The 15,775-nt window shown below is 39.8% G+C and overlaps 1 protein-coding gene across 4 annotated transcripts in view; it reads left to right on the forward strand.

The window, feature by feature from the left end:
- Window positions 1–935: 935 nt before the first annotated feature.
- LOC101736914 (homeobox protein cut) overlaps window positions 936–15,775 on the forward strand; it is a 180,833-nt gene continuing 165,993 nt past the window's right edge. For all 4 annotated transcript variants that reach the window (XM_012696913.4, XM_021352547.3, XM_021352549.3 and 1 more), the window contains exon 1: window positions 936–1,446. The gene's annotated coding sequence lies outside the window, so the exon portion shown is untranslated. The remainder of the gene's footprint in view (window positions 1,447–15,775) is intronic.

Genomic DNA, 15,775 nt, shown 5'->3' on the forward strand with positions numbered 1-15,775 from the left:
CTGATATGTAAGTTGAAGCTACATATTATCCACTTAAACAAATCATTAGTAATTAAAAACTTAATAATAATCCATAATAATTATATCCGCAATTAACGTTGTCTCATCTACATTCGTATGAGTAAAGTTAATGATTCGCTTTTTATAACTACACGGTCTTCGAAAATTAACGAACTAAATCGACTTGTTTTATGTAATATTTTAATTTAAATAATATACAAGATGAAGTCAGTTATCATCGATACGTTTAAAGATTAGTCGTACCCACTAACCGAATTTCGGGCGAGAACAAAAACTGACCTACATTCTCGCCCTACGGAGTTCAGCCACCCCTGCCGCCAGCCGCCAGCCGCCAGCCGCGCTGAGACGGGCGCCCTACGCTCCTAGCTCGCCCTTTACATTCGTTCCTGCACTTACAATTGTTTTCAAGGTGACTCAACTTTATCAACACTATCGACATCCCATCAACTACGAAACAAAATAAAACTCAACTCAATCAAAGATGTATCTACATGCCGCTGCGGGCTGGTCATCGGACACGTCGAACTCGTCAAGAGACGCGACGGACTTTTATTTTCTTACAATATAATTATTAAAGCGGTCTCAGTGTAGTTTTGTGTCGATAAGCAACAGTCGAATAAACGTAAACAAATAGTCGCCGAGCGATAGACGAGAGGTGAGCGTGGCCAAGAAAAGGCCAGTCGATTACTTCGCAAAAAAAAATGCGCATCGCATTATCGACTACAACAAAAGGACTCGTGCAGTGATACCTAAGTACACATCTCGATTCATCGTCTCGACTCGATCCGCCGAACCGATCCCATTGGCGCGCCCCACTGTCGCCGGGCCAGACAGGGACGGAGCGCGAACTTGGTATGGCGCAAGACAGAGAGGCAGACGGTCATCTTAGCTGTCGAGTGGCGTCCCACTGGGCGGGGCCGCGCTAAGGAGTGAGCCTCAGATGCGCGCAGTGCCGGTGGGGTCCGGTCCAAAGGATCGCACTGCAGTCGTGTGTCGCGACTACGACGCGCGCTCGCGGCTCCGTCGCGGCTCCGACCGCCTTACGTAATAATAACTCAACCGATCGGAATCCTGTCTTCGATCATCGATCGTTACGTGTGTCGTGTCAACTGTCCGATCGACAGTCTAATCATCGATCGATTATTCGATTCAATATTTAAATCAATTTCGCCGCGAATATCCGTTTTGAGTTCGTGTGACAAGTTTATTGTTTTTGTTTCTTTGACTCGAACTTGAGAGAGTTGTATCGCACGGACCCGAGTGTGGATTTATTTAGTAATATTGATAAAACGTTTTGTCACTCTGTGCGTGTGTGTCGTTCAGCGGGAAACAAATAATATTACGAATATCTGTGATTTGTTTTGAACTAAAAAGTGATTGTGGACACAGAAAGCTTGTGTTTGTGACTTCTGACTTAGAAAACAAGTAAGTGAGAGCTTTATTTTAGGATTAGGGCTATTTGTGACGTGTAGAGTCGTATCTTTCGAAACTATTAAAAACAACACGAATGAGGCTAAGTTCGAAAATGACAAAGTTGTTTTCAAATTTCTGTAAATTTTCATAGTTTCAGTAACTTTCTCAGTCACCGCGACAGAAAACATTACAAATATACATTTTAAAACTGTGCTGTGCTTTATGGAGAAATTAGAAAAAAAAATGCATAGCTGAACGAATTTTAATCAAATACAAAATAATACAAAATTAAAATATAATCGAAAAAAAAATTGAAAACTCGTTTGAAATTAAGTAAATGTAATTCACAACTTTCATAAAATTATTTTGGTTCAACGAATATTTTACTGAAGTACTTAATTATATTTTGAAACTGACCAGTTTTTTTTTTCTTACCTTGCAATAGAAAAGCTTAGCAATAATTAATATTTGCTTAGCTTATATTCGTTAACGGAGATTAGCGCCGGGACGCGTCTTGGAGATTCCCAATAACTTTGCAACTCACATGAGATTAAACTATGAAAAATATAATTTGTAAAATCACACACGCATGATAACTTTTTTGCTTGAATATCGAAATTGATAAAACTCGGTTTTTTTCTCTCTCTAACAACTCGCGACGAGAGCCACAGTGATCCTAAATGAATTATTGAAAGTGGAGCACAACTTTTAGTTTTAACAAACGTTAGGTAGGATGATGACAAACACTACGTTTTAACCCCGCGTTTCTCTTGAAATATTATAATTCAAAAGGACTGAACGATGAAAGAGCTGGATTACGAAGCTACATTAAATAACTTGTCTCAATTATGAGTCATGTGTGTGACAAAACTGTTCGAACAAAAACTAATTACTGGTCATAAAAATTTATTAAAAATAGGGTGTATTATGCAATGTCCGAAAGGAACAACAGATAAATAAATTATTATGCAGGTGTGATAATCAAATGAAAGTCTAGCCGTATACGTCACTTGTGCGTAAACAGGCCCACTGTCATCAATCAGATCGTTCGCTTCACGGGCATGCTAAGCCCACAAAACGTTTTTTTTTTTATCTAAGCCTTTAATTTCGCGTCTGTTTGTAAGCCTGTTGTTAAAATGTCGCGTGTCGTGTAATAACCGAATCAATGACGCTATTTTTTTTAATAATTTATTTGTGTAATGTTAATTATAAAAATTGCGGATTTTTTTAACAAAAGCTTGCACGGGTCGGTACCACAATCCTGCCCGTTATACTGCAATAAAAATCAAAACAACCTAATGTTTTTTTTAGTTTGATTTTAGACCTTTGACTTTTGGTTATCTTTGATGAGCCAGCGGATTATCTGACGTGGGTTCGCGACAGAAATAAGTAGGACACCTTACCTCGTGCATATCACTAGTGCATACAATTAGGATAAGTACTCAGAGTACTCAAAGAAGTAATTATAGTTCAGTAGGAATATGTGGTGAGGTAAAGTGCTGGCGGAAGTTGGGCGGCTTTTACAACATTCACATGGTGATGTCCACGGACCCTGGTAACGTTCTGCCGCTGAGACGCTGAGGTACGAGCCCGCCCGCCGATCTGAAATAATCAAATTACATTCAGAGTTCATTGAACTGACTCGCTAAATTTATAGGCGCCGATAATTTACCAACACTCAGGATGAGGGTTCCAAATGTGTTGTTGTCCGTCAAACGCAACGTGTGCTCACGAACGCTAAATGCAGATCGGTTAACAATGGGCATTGTTAATGGTTACTAGGTGTAGCTTTCGTAATTACTTGCGAAGGCATCTATGGTGGCTCGATAGCACTATTCTGCCTATTTCTGCCGCGAAACCATCACGTGTTCCGGTTTGGAGAGTGGGACAACCGGTATTGAGAGTTCGACCTCATGTCTCAAGGTGGGTTAGTTCACGTAGTAATTGACTACGGTGAACATTTAACAACAGACTGACCGAAAGTTCTTTCGCTCGTTCAAGAACGCTTGCTGATCAATTGTTTTATTTGACACATTTCTGTCTTTTGCTGTCATCAAGTTTTTTTAATTGGACCTGAAACATAATCTAATTAGAAATCTATTCAATTAGACAATTACACTACGGAAAACCTGTTTAATTACTATTTAATATTATTTAAGAAAATTGTTATTATTTTTGCGAAAATTTTAGAAAATACGACCTAAACTACGTAATTAATGGGATATTATTAACAGATTTCTATATTGAGTTAGATTATTCTAATGTGTAAATCTAAATCCTAACTCCATCAACTGGACAAAGTATGCGTATAGGGATTGTTGTGATTCCATCTGAATCAGTGGACAAGTCTTACGAAAAAATAAAAGCCTCATAAGCTACTTTCAAAGCTTTATCCTTGTGTATAAGCGCGTGTTAAATTAGTTTCAAAGCTATCAAATGTCGTTCTAATTTTTGGTCTTCAATTAACAAAATATGAATGACTCAACTTTTTGACAATTATTTAAGTTCTAATATAAGTAGTTCAGGTTTCGTCTACAGCCTAGAGGAAAAGTAGAAAGTTGGAAATCGTTCTGGCCTAAAGACGTCCGGTGAATTCGTATCTAGCAATGCACCGGTGTTCGAATCCCGCAGGCGGGTACTAATTTTTCTAATGAAATACGTACTTGACAAATGTTCACGATTGACTTCCACGGTGAATGAATAACATCGTGTAATAAAAATAAAACCCGCAAAATTATAATTTACGTAATTACTGATGGTAGGAACTTTTGTGAGTCCGCACGGGTAGGTACCACCGCTCTGCCTAAAGTGTATTTCTGCCGTGAAGCAGGGTTTGAAGGGTTGGGCAGCCGTTGTAACTATACGAAGACCTTAGAACTCATATCTCAAGGTGGGTGGCGGCATTTACGTTGTAGATGTCTATGGGCTCGGGTAACCACTTAACACCAACTGGGCTGTGAGATCGTTCATCTATCTAAGTAATAAAAAAAAGTGAGTAGACTGTAGCATTGATATCAGTTAATTATGTAAGAATTCCCTTTTCTTTCATAAAGTAAAAAAATTAAATTAATATCGGATACAACCGCTACCCCGGGAGTTATAATTATATGATAATTGCAATTAGTGGGGCTATAATAGCACATTTAGAGCCTGCTCGGGTAGGTGCCCAGCTGTGAGCACAACCACGTTATCCGCTGCGAAGCCTACACTAGTTCCGATTAACAGAACTGGACCGGCATTGGTTTGTACAGTTGAATCTTGTTAACGTCTGAAGGCGGGTAGACCGTGAACTCATCAGTCTAACCAGGACGAAACACTCAAATAGATATCTAATTAAAATTTGTTTGTTTGTGTTCGGACTATTTTAATACGCTTTTATTAGCTTCAGACGTATGTATGTTTGTAACGGAATCTTTGAACATGATTTTGACCCCCTTCCATGCGTCGGATTAACCCAAAATTTGGTATAGGTACTTATTAAGGACCGATGACAATTTGTGCATGGTATCAGTGTAGTTGTAAATATTTTATGAACAGATATGAGTAGAATGGTTATTTTGATAATATCCTGAAAAGCACCCCACGCTTTTTTTTCAATAAAATCATTTTTTCTTACACTATTTTTAATTCAAATTATTAAAAATTTATTTACAATTTTTTAGTTGAATTTTCTATCAAAGCATATTTTGTTAGTTTTCTTAAACTATTATTTATTATAATTATCTTCAATACTAGAAATCTACATTATAAATGAATTCATATATCTTCATAAGTAACTCATACTAAATTTGTTTAGATAAAGCTAACTTAAAGAAGTCAATATTTAAGTGACTTTGGGTCTTCAATATTAAACGAAGTCTGTTGCCCCCTTCGATTTTGCATCTTAAATTTATATCTACGAGCTTTTTCTTGTGGTTTTACTTACGTTAATTTAATTAAAAGCTCTCTCCTACAGGAGTAGCACTTTCTTTGGTTGAAAGATATCCTATATCTATTGTCCACCCTTGAGAACGTATATGCAACTTCAGAAAGACGGAATTCAGAACATGTAATATGTAAACGCGCAATGAGCAAACTAGCTCAGTTTCGCATTTATTCTCGTAATATTAAGTGCAAATTTTACGATCTATTCCATATTGTTATCATTATTAGATAAGTGAGCGTTGCCCATGTCATTGTCAACTAAATTCGTAGCAATCTTCCAAGCGTGGGTAAAAATTACGGTAACGAACGTATTTTCAGAAATATAATTATAATTGTTACGTGCCAAATCTTGAACCCCATTCCCTTTGAGCTCCTATAAGAACTAATAAGTATATTTTTAAATTTCGTAATTTCTTATTGGAAATCGAAACTGACCTCATATCTCAATGTAGCTTGGGGTGAATAAGCTGGGATAGCTTAACAGCAGAAGGGACGTAAGATGGTCTATCGTTCATAGTTAGACAACATAACTTAAAGCAGTGTTTATCTAATTGTTTGTAATCCTTCGATATTGTCATCATTAAAACTTAGGTATATTTTTTTATTAGATAGATCAGTGGACGAGCTCACAGGCCGCTCGAACATAACTAGTCCTCGGAGCCCGTGGGCATCACTACGTAAATGCCGCAGCTCACTATGGTAGACCTCAGTCAGCCTACTCCACCCTATAAACTGCAACGTGTCGCCTACTTCACGGCAGAAATGGGCAGGGCGTTAAGAAACGAGGAATTACGCAAATTATACTCGTAATTAACACGTTCAATTAAAATATAATACCCTTTATTTTTATTGTCAATTTATTGAAGTATAGGTAATGTGAGTTATTTTTTTGTTTTTATATTTTTTTAAAAAAAATTACTGAATTTTTTATTTTAATCGCACTGGGATTTGTTAAGCGCGCACGGGGTTTTAATACGTCGCAATATATTACTGCCGCGAATTAAATACATATTTCTATTTGAAGCACAAGCCAGCATTTCCAAAGCACGTTTCGACCTCATGTCTCAAGATGAACGCCGGCAATCTCGTTGCCTTCAAATCGCCACTTAGCACTAGATGGCGTAACTGGACTTCATACGAAACGAATAACCAAATTAATGAAGGTTAATTTAAAGTAAAAATCAGCTTAGAGCTTGGTCATTCGTGACCGTGGTTTTTATTTATTTATTTTTATTGCTTTGATGGTTGGACGAGCTCATAGCCCAGCTGGTGTTAAGTAGTTACTGGAGCCCATAGAGATCTACAACGTAAATACGCCTCCCACCTTGAGATATCTGTTCTAAGGTCTCAAGTATAGTTACAACGGCTGCCCCACCCGTCAAACCGAAACGCATTACTGCTTCACGGCAAAAATAGGTAGGGTGGTGGTACCTACCCGCGCGGACTCACAAGAGGGACCTCTTGTATTTTGCTGCTCTGACTTTCCATGGTGCGTAGGGACATTTGGCTCCAGATGTTTATACTTTCTTTAGACGTACATCTGATTATAAAAAGTATTATAACCGAACCCCTCTTAATGCGAATCAGGTTAATGTAACATCAGCAGATCAAGTAACGATTATTAAGAGGTTACGGTCAGCAGCGACGTTGCCGTGACGGGCCGCGGCTCATGCTGTATTGTTATTGTTGCGGTGGGGAGACGCGCTTACTGCCCACTTGGCAGTATTACAGTATTACCAGATTAGATAGACATAATGATGAATAAGTAGCTATAGGCGGTAACCGGGTCATGAGCTAGTCTGCTGATGTCTATGATTACAACTTGTCCTGTGTATTATTTGATTGTTTCATTGGAGGTATTATTAACTAATAGCTTTTGCCCGCGACTTCGTCCGCGTGGAATAGTTACTTTGGCATAACGCTAAATTTTACCCCACACTTCATTTACGTAGAAAGTGAAAATATTTTTGAATAATAGAATGTTAAGGAACTATTTAAACCCCTATTTTGAAAAATTATTTATTGGTGCCTCACTTTTATCGGTCTTACCGTGATGTTATATAGCCTATAGACTTCCTCAATAAATGGGCTATCTAACACTGAAAGAATTTTTCAAATCGAACCAGTAGTTCCTGAGATTAGCGCGTTCTAACAAACAAACTCTTCAGCTTTATAATATTAGTATAGATATTCAGCTAATCTTTTTTTTTTTTTTTTTTTTTTTTTTTATGATTGAAGGATTACTGGTGGCCCGGAGGCCTTTCCAGTTTCACCAGGACAGGTGGGCGAGCAAAGGCTCAGCCAGGAGGGGTGGGATTTGCTAACAGCTACCCGAGCGCCTCCGAAGGAGACCTAACAGCTCAAGAGCAGCTGCTTCGCGAATGAATCTACTACCGGATCGGAATCGCGACCCGCTGAGAAGATCCGGCGAGAAACTCAGCGAGCTGATTCATGGGTTAGGTTGCACGGCGGACTCTTTGTCGAGTTCGACGAGTACGGTTACCGAGGTCCCTAAGCCTGCTCCTAGAGCTGAAGGCGTCTAGTGCGAAGGTTATTGGATCTGATGGATCCGTAAGGACGTGTCTAGGGCGTCGACGGTGACTGGCTCCTGCATGATCAGGATTCGGGGAGTAGTCAGCGGCGGCTACGATAAGGCGATTATCATGACGCATAGCCTTATCGAAGTACCGTTCCGACGCTGACTTCATGAATTTCTGTATAGATTCGAGGCCCAGGTCGTCGTGTAGGTCAACGTTCCTCACGAACCACGGAGCTCCGACGGCTAACCTGCAAAAGCGGGATTGTAGAGATTGAAGGGTGTCTATGTGTGTGCGGGCCGCGTGAGCGAACACCACACTCGCGTAAGTCATGACGGGCCTTATGCAAGTTTTGTAAAGTGTCACCTTGTTCCGAAGGGACATTTTACTCCGCTTACAAATCATGGGGTAGAGTCTACCGAGAATAAACGCGGCACGGTCACGGACTGATTTTATATGCGGGCGGAATGTCATCGATGCATCCAGGGTAACGCCCAGGTACTTGACCTTCCTGGCCCAGGGTATGGATTGACTAAAGAGAGTAATCGGGGGTGTGAGATTCCTCCTCCTTATACGGGAGGAAATCCGTGTGGAGCAGCTAATCTTCAGCACGTTTTCCGGCGTTGAAACGTTTTCGATGCCTTAAAAGTGGGTTAATATGATGGTGTTGGGTGACTCCGAATGTGACTCCCTGTCCACTCCTCCGACGTGAATCCACACGCGGCACACTCGAGATCCGACCATCGGTAAAGTTTCGACATCATTATTCTGTGTCAATAACAATCATTGACATGATAAAAGTTGATAAAAAAAACATCATTGATCACATTGAGAGCAGATGTTGTGCGGCAGCCAGCGCTGGACAGGGACAACGCAATACGTGCGAGCGAGGCGGAGGGTCGTTTTTTTATTCATTTACGGCCGCCGGGAGCACCGATTTCGCCGCATGTGTTGATATTCTGACTTTGTGTTTTATTAATATTATATCGATGAGACAAACCATTTAATGGCAGGTTTACTTCGCAATTTCACTGCCATCCAAAGCAGTCCACCCCCCTGTTAGAAAGCAGTCAATCTTCTGCAGACAATATTATACAGTAACGCGGTGCCATTGGGCTAGTCTGGTGAGGACCTTAAAACTAAAGGAATCCTTCAAACTGTTAAAAAGAAATTTGCCAATTATTCTGCTCTACTTCTAGATCGATAGTCGATGACCTTCAGTATTGAAGACTATTGACGCAAGAAGAAGGAGGACCATCTAATGCTAAATGGCTGCCGGAGCCCATGGACATCAGGACCTAAATCCAATTCGGATTGGAGTTTTACTATGCGATGTAATTTTTCATCGTAGGAATTAGTCGTGAGCATAAGTCAAATACGAATTTCAATAAAAAAATTGGTACCTGCCAGCGGGATTCGAACACAGGTATTGTCACATCGCTCGATACGGGCGCCTTATCTTTTAGGCCGCGACGACGAGCGTGCTGCTTGCATATTTTTTTTAATTATTAATTATTTTCGTTCGATTAATGAATGATCTAATGTCTCTAATAAAACCGTGTTTACGTGTAATTTGATTTTATGTTAGAAGCGGCGCCGGCGCGCGTCTTACGTCTTCTAAGCCATTCTGTAAACACGGCACAGTGAACATGCTGGGTTCAAGGCTGAATGAGGAAATTGATAGAAACTCAGTATTATAAACTCTCACAGCCCACTGAGTTTCTCGCCGGATCTTCTCGGTGGGTCGCGTTTCCGATCCGGTGGTAGATTCTGCGAAGCACTGCTCTTGCTAGGGTCAGTGTTAACAACACTCCCGGATTGAGCCCCGTGAGCTCACCTACACGTCAAGGTGAAGCTGAAATAGCTTCTCAAGGTTATCAGTATAGGTAGGAGAAAAAAAATCAATGACCATCAAATAGAGGTTTTGCTTAACCAAATATGCTCATAGAACAAAATTGGACTTTAGAAAAAAAATATCGACGATAGGAGACAGGAAGATAAGAGCTATCCAGAGCAATTTGAACTTCGAGATAGGCAATAAGCTCACTTGGTCTGATTCATGTCTAAAATAGGTAGCAGCATGTACTCTCTGGTGTCCATCCACTTCGACAAACACTTAACTCCAGGTGAGCCGTACGCTCGTCACTCATCTACGCTAATAACTAAATGCGCAATAAAACTAATTGCGACAAAAAAAGCCATAAGTGACAGTTCATTGGAATTCAATGATTTAATAAAGACTTCATCTCCTTCGCACGTTTCGCGTATCCATACGCGTGAAAGAGACAAAATATAGTTTGTTATGAATGAACAAAAAAGGTTTAGTATTACATGAATAGCTGTGTTATCAGTATTGAGGTTCGGATGTTCCCACGGTTCATACACAGGCTTATCGAGTTTAAACCAATAGTAATAGAATTCAAAATGCCCTGTAATACTTGTAGAGGAAGTGGACTCGGTCTAAGGCAGAAGATGTTGTCTAGTAATATTTTATGCAAACGTAACAAGCCTTTTTTTTTCCTACCTAAGCTGATAGCCCTAGGGGCTATTTCAGCGTAACCCTAACTTTAGTAGGTGAGCTCACGGTGCTCAAACCTGATGACGTTGCTAACACGAACCCTAGCAAGAGCCGTGCTTCGCAGAATCTACCACCGGATCTGAAACGCGACCCACTGAGAAGATCCGGCGAGAAACTCAGTGGGCTGTGTCTGAGAGTTAATTTACTCGTCGAGCCCTTCGTCGCAAGCGACGGGTTCGACGAGAACGGTGACCGGTGCTTGAAGTACCTAAAAGCACCGTTAGTGGATCGGGAGGATCCGAGATGACGTGATCAACAAGCCTATGAACAATATCAACAACAGAGATTGGCGAAAAGCTAAAAAAATACAGCTGAATTAAAAAATGCATTAGATGGTTAACGTAAAATTATAAATACTGTGTTAGGATACTCTTCCAGGCTGATCCCCGTGAGCACGCCTGCATGTTTGGTGAAGCTAGCATATAGCCCCTCGAGCTTACCAGTCATAGATAGGCAAAATATTGCATGATAACTGATAATGGCATATACTTGGGACCACACGGGAACATTCCACTATCCTATTTATGCCGTGAAGAAGACATACAAACCAATTGAGTCTTCGACATCTTACGGGTGTCTTGAGCCGTGTGTGGACTGTGGCCTGCACGTTGTGATGTCTATAGACCACAGTGATAACTAAATTATTAGACTACTTTCAAATTTACAGTCCTCAAAAAAGCCACCAGGCGTTTTGCAATCAATAATTATTTGCTTCGTCAAGCGCGGATATGAAAATAAATATTTGAAAATCGCTATCGCCTATACCTTGTGCCTGTTGACTGATATCAGAACATGCGACTGTAAACGGTGTTGTGTTACAAAAAGTACTCATTGGGTTGTGCATAGATCGCGTTTTATATTACTGACTTGACATAAACAATCACGCGGACCGTGGGCTCTGAATTAGCATCTCGTATATCCGTCACACACACTATTGGCGATTATGAATGAGCGCTTACAGATTTCACGGTTTACTTTATTCAAATCAAACCCGCAAAATTATAATTTGCGTAATTACAGGTGGTAGGACCTCTTGTGAGTTCGCACGGGTAGGTACCACCACCCTGCCTATTACCGTGAAGCAGTAATGCATTTCGGTTTGAAGTGTGGGGCAGCCGTTGTAACTATACTGAGACCTTAGAACTTACATCTCAAGGTCGGTGGCGTATTCACGTTGTAGATGTCTATGGGCTCCAGTGACTACTTAACACCAGGTGGGCTGTGAGCTTGTCCACCCATCTAAGCAATAAAAAAAGTAGATCGATTGACGTTCTTACAGGTCGTCTAGTGTTAAATATTTCCTGGTTCCTATGGAGGACCAGGGAGTGATGGCAACTTCTCACCGTGGAAGTTTTCGGAAGCATCTGATAATTTGAAATTTACCTCAAACATATAATTAATACCTTTTCTTATTGTCCAGAAAAGCAGAATACGACTGTCATACGGTGCGAGGTCGCCCTTGGACATCTGAAACACCAAAAGCATAGCCAAGTTGCTTTATGAGGAGGCATTTTCATTATATTTTTGTAAATAACAAGCAGGATCGGAAGGAGCAGATGTAAATAATTTAATCAAAATTTAATCAGATGCAAGTCGTATCATTTGTTTCCTTCCACATTCATGTATTAGATTGTCTACTTTTGTAGTGATTGTAGAGTCGCTTATACATGGGCCATGCTAATCTTCTCTGTATCGTTCTGATCCCACCCCTCCTGGCTGAGCCTTTGCTCGCCCACCTGTCCTGGTGAAACTGGAGAGGCCTCCGGGCCACCAGTAATCTTTCAATCATAAAAAGAGTCACTTACACTTTTCTGCGATGCGCTCCAGTTTGAAAGGTCAATTCACAAAGCTATTAGGTAGTCATATTTCCAGTGAGGCAGTTTTAGTTAGGGGTAGAGGACTAGCGTTTACCTTGCCATTGACATGGTCATTGTCAACCAAATAATAGTCGAATAAACATTTCATATTACGCCGACTGTCGATTCAAATCATTTTCAACGGCTCAATAAAACACTTGAAATATGACAAAACTAATACAGTCACGAACAAAAGTGAAAAACAATTAACAATTTATTAACAATTATTAATTTATTTCGATGAACCCACCATCTCTAATCCAGCGCGGGCAGTTACTGAAGTCATCAGATACCAATGGCTGCTTTAGTCATGCTTAAACCACAAGTAGTATGTAGATTCTACACGAACCTTGATGTGGGAAACTTCAGATAGTTTTATTTTTGATTCGCGTCACCACTGAGCTCAAAGTACGTATTTATGTCATAGCAATTGAGTTACGACATTGCAGCGTTGACGACTGCTGACGACCGACAACAGCTCAACAACCGTCGGACCCCGGCTCCCACGCGAGGGTGTAATGACACACTGTCTTCGCTGAATAGGGATACCATGCTTCCAAAACTAAATCTGTGGTTTGTTAGAGGTAAATTATATGTGTGCTTATCGTATTACGCTATAACAGTAGGTAGGCTATAACAGTTTGGCAGGCAGCGGCTTGGCTCTGCCCCTGACATTGCGGACGTCCATGAGTGACGGTGACCACTTACCATCAGGTGGGCCGTGTGCTCGCCTGCCTACAATGTCAGTAAAAATAAAATAAAAAGAACAAATACTAGATAGAAGCATTTTGTGAAAACAACACCCTCCACGTGCGGTTTCATTGTTCATTAAATGAAGTTAAAACGGGATATTTAGACATAATTCGAATGTTTTTTCTAGTTGTATCGCGTTAGGGATGACTAGAACAACCGTCAATTTTGCTTTGAGATCTATTTCCAAAATACTCTAAATACAATATAAAAATACAATTCTCTATCGTAAAACCCAAGCATGGTCGCCCTACAAAGTAGGGTCGACAAAAAATATCGAAACGTCACATTACGTTTGTCGATGTGTTTTTTCGTTCACCCTCCCCTCTTCACGACGGGGTGTAAATCTCGAACTAGCGAACAACTCTCAACTACACTAAGTTTTACTTTTATCGGTTTACCATTTTTTATCTCTTTTTTGGGTAATACATTTGCTGTATTGTGGAAAGTTTTTTTCGGCTAATGCTATTATTATTATCGCTGTCTTGATGCTGCCGAGACGTGTGATTCCATCTACTTCTGCATTAATTATGTAGCATGCAGTTTAGATAAATATGTAGAAATAAGCTATACCCCGAGACTTTCAATCAATATCTCCAGCATATAAACATGGTCTCAACCAGATATATATTTTTTTACTTTCTGTAACTATTGTAGCTGTCCACAGAAATATAAAATTAGTGTTTTTTTTTACTTTCTGTAACGATTGTAGCTGTCCACAGAAATATAAAATTAGTGATTAAATGATGTGCTCTAACCTGGTTACCATAGCTCGAAGACATCATAATACAGCTGCTATGAGGTCGATAATGACAGCTCAGCTTTTCCTTCTCCCTGCGAGGTGTTCCACAGCAGCAGGTAGAGATGGCGCGAGGAGACCAGCCAGCGCCGCCACAATTCTTCCATCTGAATAAGTTAGATTAGTTCGATCAACATAATTGGTTACTGTAATTGTAACATCTCGCGAATTCCACCAGCAATTACCGACGGCTGTTCATTGTGTTCTCTTGCGGTAGCCATTGTCGTTGTGGTTTTTTTCTTCAAAAGCTAATTGCCGTAGCTACTTAAGTTGTCTTGTAAAGAAATTAGTTTCTTTGATGGTAGATCAATTCTTAACTATAACTATAACAATTTTATTGACTCTGGTACCTGGATGTGGTACACTTGGTATGCAATCGAAAGATCGTTGGTTTGTGACTATTAGTATGTTTTAGTACGTTCTGGAAGTCATCCTGTTTGTGATAAATCATAAAGATTCAATCAAATATAGATATAATAGTCAAATCTTCAAAATTAGGTACAATATACATATTATGTGTGTGTCATCACAGCAAAAATACAGACCAACCTTGTTGGATTTAAGAAGATCAAGTCTGCCAAGAAAATTGTAATATAGGATATTATATATTTGGTCGCATGTACTTTCTGCACCATGACGTATTATATTCTAAGGCTCCGCTGCACGAGATATCAGATCGACAGGGTGGGGCAACTTATTCGTGAATATCCTCATTAATTATATCTGTCCACTAATAGGGTCATGACGAACCCTAAAAAATGAGTTAAGTGTAAATTACATTCACTACTCTTCTCTTGAAATACTTAAAATTGTGTCAATACCGGAACTTTTAAGTCGTCTACGAACTTTTTAAGTTGAGCACTTTCTCTTTAAACCTTTAAAACACCTTTTATACTAAAACAATTGACACAAAGACATGTCATAGTGTTACACCTGCCATTAATATATGAATAGGGGGCAGACACGCGATCCATCGATACAATGTTATCGATAAACTTTCATAATGACTTGTGCATTGACGTAATAGTTTGAAAAACGAATTATATTATTTTATTTTTTACCATTACCAAAAATAAATCGTATTTCTTATTTTCTATACGAAAAGCTCTGCTGCTTGAGATATTCATAACCAGTTCATGCGCGGATTAGTTTGTCTGTTTTGTCATCAGAATGTCGCCACCCAAAATCTTTTTTTTTGGTTTTTTTTTATTGCTTATATGGATGGACGAGCTCACAGCCCACCTGGTGTTAAGTGGTTACTGGAGCCCATAGACATCTACAACGTAAATGCGCCACCCACCTTGAGATATAAGTTCTAAGGTCTCATTATAGTTACAATATAGTAACTCATTGTAGTTACAAATCTTAATAAGATTGTAATGCTATCCGCCCTTCGAACTGATAAGCCTTGTTTCGCGGCAGAAGCAGGTAGGACGATCTTACCTGAGCACAGGTACAACAAGTTGAGGTACAACAAGTTCTACCACAATAATTACGCAGAATTCAAACTATTCTCTAGCCCCTAGACAACCTGCACAAAGTCCACGCGTGTATATATATAGTCCATAGAGTAAGTGATATTCAGATATGACATCAAGGAAATTGTTAACGATCAATGGCTTACGTTTAATAAGTTAATTGTCTCGTCGAGCAACGGTGGTCCAACGGAGCCCTGTGCGGGGGTCGCGCCCGGAAGGTTGCTCCCTTATTAATTGTAAACAGTAGTCGTAGGTAATTAACGGGGTGGTAGCTGGATGGTACGCGTGCACCATCCAGTTTGAGCACTAGACTTGCTTATCTTAAAAGACATTGACTGAAGCTATCTTCAGTTATGCGATTTGTTTAAATTGTCTAGATGGATGAACTTATAGTTAATTAAACTTTACAGTATGACCAG

This window comes from Bombyx mori, chromosome 16 (genome assembly GCF_030269925.1).
Source record: "Bombyx mori chromosome 16, ASM3026992v2".
NCBI classification, from domain to species: domain Eukaryota; kingdom Metazoa; phylum Arthropoda; class Insecta; order Lepidoptera; family Bombycidae; genus Bombyx; species Bombyx mori.